The following is a 4691-nucleotide window of genomic DNA, read 5'->3' as shown; positions in this document are numbered from 1 at the left end:
TTAATATAGTGCTGGAAGTCTTAGCTATTGCAATCAGAGAAGAGAACAATATTAAAGGCATTCGAATAGGCAAAGAAGAGTTGAAAATATCTTTATTTGCGGATGACATGATGGTATACTTAGAAGACCCAAAGGTATCCATGAAGAGACCTGTTCTTAAAAATATGCAGACATGACTGTCAGAGGTGGACATTTACTTTCAGGCTGAGAACTCCCACCAAATACCGGTAAGAGTAGAATGGGACTGGGTAGCAGAAACCCCAGCTCTGGCTCTGGCCTGGTGAGATGACTCCACATTGACACCTAAACCAGACCTCAGAGTCCCAACTGCCAAGCAGTACCCTTCACAGAAATTAATTAGCAACATACAGCTTCTCAGAAGAGATCTCTCTGCAAACCTCTGTATGGAACATGTGTAAAGTATCTGTTGCATAAAATTCTCTGTTAGATGCTGTAACAGGGCAGTTAGATGGTTATGGTGCTTTGCCCTCTAGGTGTTTGAAATCTTTTTTGGAAAAGAAGAAGAAAATTTTACCTGGAAAAGATGAGATAACATCAGCCCCCATGGCTTAGACTTTGGAATTAGAGTGCCTCTGTGGTCTGTATTCATTTTCTTGTTAATACCGTAACTGCTACCAATTGAAGTATATTCTACATTGCCGAAGCTTCCCATGTGGATAATGTGCACTAAGCCACCCTTTAAAGTTCTTGCTGCTATTATTGCCTTCATTAATTAATTAACTAATTAACTCCTTTGTTTCATACTTATGCAATATTATAAACATATTTAGTTTTCTTCCTAAATGCACCCTGCAATCCAACAGGAGTTGGGAAAAAAACAAAATGCCTAATTACCTTAAAATAGTTACTCAGTTCCTTCTTCGATCTTGTAGCCCTCATCTACTTCCATTTTGGTCACCTCCACCTCAGCACTCCCTTTCAACAAAAAAGAAAAAGAAAAAAGAAAAGTAAAGAAAGAAGTGGAAAGAGCAAGAAAGAAAAAATATACCTCTATAGGAAAAGAGAGAGATAGAAAAAACCCTGCTCTGGCTCATGATATGGTCAGCATGAGAGAGCTGCTATCTGCTCACATGCCAAGAAGGAACAAGAAGCAGGAAGAGCTGAGCCTTGAAAATGGAGCTTTGCCAGGAAGAGGACCTAGACATCAACTACTCCACAGTGAGTATTCACAGGGTCTTCTCTTGGTTTTGTTTCTTTTTAAAAGTATTTTTTTTTCAAAGAGTAATACAAAATTTTTAAAAATCAAAAATATTTCAATGATCTTTTCCACTTTGGACTTTGATACTTCAGTCTACCCTCACCCTGCACTGTCATTAACCAATGGCTACAACATGCTCCAAAACAGAGTTGCTCTTTGCTGTAGAAGTGAGGGTCTATCAGGGAGAGAGTTACATGGTAGAGAATCTTCAAGTTTTGCAAAGTGCATTATGAAAGTTTTTTTTTTAAAAATCTATACCTAATTCATTTTAGTGTATTTTTTTGTTTGTTTAAAATGTATTATTCACCTCTTAGTTCTTTTTGGCAAAAAAAAAAAAAAAAAAAAAAAAAAGAATGACAGGAATTCAGAAATCAATGAATAGCCATGCTGCTAGACTCAATCTGATCTCCAACATAACAATCATGATAATAACAACAATAGCTGTATCTACTAGAAATTGTGTTCAGCTGCTAGAAACAGAGATCATAGTGATGTAAACACACAGGGGTTTGCACATGAAAAAGAAGTGTAGAAGCTAGTCTGATGCCTCCCTCTTCACCAAAGAATCAGTATCCTTTTATCTTACTACTCCACCATCTTTTTTGTATAGCTTCCATTTTTAGGACAATAAGAAGTATACTAGAATTCCAGCCATCATGTGCATGTTCTAGACAAAAAGTAGAAGAAAGGGAGTAAAGGAAAAAAAATTTAAAAAGGCACATACCTGCTATATATATATATATCACCTTAAGGAACTGTTACAAATTTATCACTTTATTTATCCCCCCACCAAATCATTTTGCATCCCATCAACCTTATATAGGAGCTAAAATTTCTACCATATGCATCTTAACCAGAAAAGTCCCCGTAAAGACTAATGGTTTTTCTACTGTTGGCTGTCCAGTCTCCTTGCCTCCTTTTTCTTTTGCTACCTCAATCTTGCTTTTTATATTTCAATTTTTTTTTTTTTTTTTTTTTTGCTATATGGCATGTGCACTTATCAGAGAAAGACAGAGGGAAAGTGAGAGATAACCTCCCAGGGAGAATGGCCATGCTGCAATCCCTTCTCCTCCATTCTTCTCTCAGGATTTTGTGCATGCATACATATGCTCTCAAGCTACTGAGTATTCTTGAACAGTGGTCAGCCATGGGAATCCAGCACCTTAACCCCCAGGCCACCTGCTGGCTCTTCCCTCTCCCCTTTTTTGGTGCCATCTTAGCAGGAATAGGACCCTATTTCCCACTACAAATGCAAAAAGACAAGACTCTTCTACTCCCTCCAGGTCTTCTGGAAGAGGAACATGTGAGAACATGTGACCCAGACTTGTCTAATCAGACAGTGCTATTCAATAGTGTCCGTCTTAGAGAAATAACTCCTGAACAAATAGTGACAAGACTTGTGTCACAAAGGAAGCAGCAGCAGCTAGCAGTAAAGTCTGCTAGAGGCAGTGTCCAGCAGCCAGAGTGGAAGTGTGCTGCCCAGACAAGTCCTGCTGCAAGGTGGTTGTGGTTCTTCTTGATTGTCTTCCAGTGCTTCTCAGTTCTCGCCTGTCTTCCAAACCTGATCCTCCACTTACTTGTTTATTCTAGGTTCCCTTTGTCTTTCTAGGTTCTTCCTTACTTAAGATAGCCAAAGTTGGTTTTGGTCACATGTAAACAAAAGTACCTTGATTGATTAAGAAGATATTATTCTGGTCTATTCTCCCTAGTTATCAGAAATAGAAACCCACATAATTCACCTCAAGGATGTAGCTAAATTCATAGACCTGGGTATGGAAGCCTAATGGGAGAAGATATTGGGAAATTGGTAGAAATAAAACCTGACCCTCAGAGGCCTCATTGATTTGCATCTCTCTCACTTTCTGCTCCTTTCTTATCTCTGCTTTATTGGCCAGTTTCCTTTGATTACTCATCATGTCTTTATCTCCATAGCTTTTTCTTCCTCTTCATGGACTCCTAAATCTACATGACTTTTTTTTTTCCCCTAACCAACTGAGTTTTATTGATTGTATAAACTACCTAACATCTTTCAGGTAAAAAAAATACTAAATTTGAATAAAGATATTACAAAATGAATTAGAGCCAAATAAAAATTAGCTTTGGGGAGGGAACATAATCCTACTCAATTAAGGCAAACATTTCTATAGACTACAGATTCTTTCTTTCTTTTTTTTTTTTTTGAGAGGTTTTTGCTATAGGGCATGTGCGCTCACCAGACAGACATAGAGAGACATCCCTCGGGGGGATGGCCACGCTGCAATCCCTTCTCTTCCATTCTCCTCTAGGGATCTTGGGCATGAATGCACACACGCCCGGCGTGAGTTTAAGCCACCGGGTCTGGGACTCGAACCGTGGTCAACTACATGGGAGTCCAGCAACATAGCCATCACGCTAACTGCTGGTCCCTAGACTACAGATTATTTTTAACATCTATCATGTCATGAATTCATAGGGAATAGGTTCCAGCAGCTCAGACTCCTTTCCATTGGTTCTCACAAAGCGTGATTCTCTGAGTGGAGCAGGCTGGCACTTTAGTTGAACCCAGGTACCGTTCTCTTTGGCTTCTTACTTTTTCTGGTCATTTTCCTTCACACGTTTTAGGAAGCTATCTCTGCTCTTAGTATGCTTAATGTGCTCAATATGCACATTAATTCTCTTGGCAAGAATCTTGCCCTTAACTTGTTTGTTCACAACAATGCCAATAGTATGCTGGGTAACATTATAGACTCTTCCAGTTTTGCCATGGTAACATTTATGGGGCATTCCTTTTTGAACAGTACCCATTCCCTTGATGTCTATAATATCACCTTTCTTGTAGATTCGCATAGATGTTGCCAAAGGAACAACTCCATGTTTTCAAAAAGGCCTAGAGCACATGTATCGGGTGCTCCCTTTGTGTTCATCATTTTGGTTAAATACTGGAAGATGGTGGTTCCAGCCAAAAGGCCTACATGACTTTTCTTCAGACATGCTATTAGGGAAGCATTTCAACCTCAAGGTCCGTCAAATTAAAATTAAAACAATTTAAAATTTTGACTGGAGAACTGATTAATGACTGGATTGGGGGAAAGTCCCAATCAAATGAGCTGCAACAGAAGATGAGGCTAATGTCTGGGCCTTTAGCAGGAACTCTTAAGAGTTTGTCTATAGGCTGACTTTCAATACAGCAATGTGATGTAATACAATGTAATGCCATATCATATGACCACCTGGCACAGCATAATCTTTGGACAGACCTGAAATTCTCAATTAATTATATGTTGAGTACCTACTGATTTATAGGGCTAGGAACTGAGGAGATCATATAGGAGATAATTTGTGTCTGACTTGAAGGACTTTACAATCCATACACACAAAAAATGTTAAAGAATAAATTAACATGTATACCTGATTAACAGTGCAACTGTATTACCCACAGAATGACCAAAAAAAAAAAAAAAAAAAAAACCCCCCAAAAAAAGGGGGGTTATAT

The sequence above is a fragment of the Tupaia chinensis genome, unplaced genomic scaffold (assembly GCF_000334495.1).
Source record: "Tupaia chinensis unplaced genomic scaffold, TupChi_1.0 Scaffold000311_2, whole genome shotgun sequence".
NCBI lineage: Eukaryota > Metazoa > Chordata > Mammalia > Scandentia > Tupaiidae > Tupaia > Tupaia belangeri.
This window is presented reverse-complemented; position numbering follows the sequence as displayed.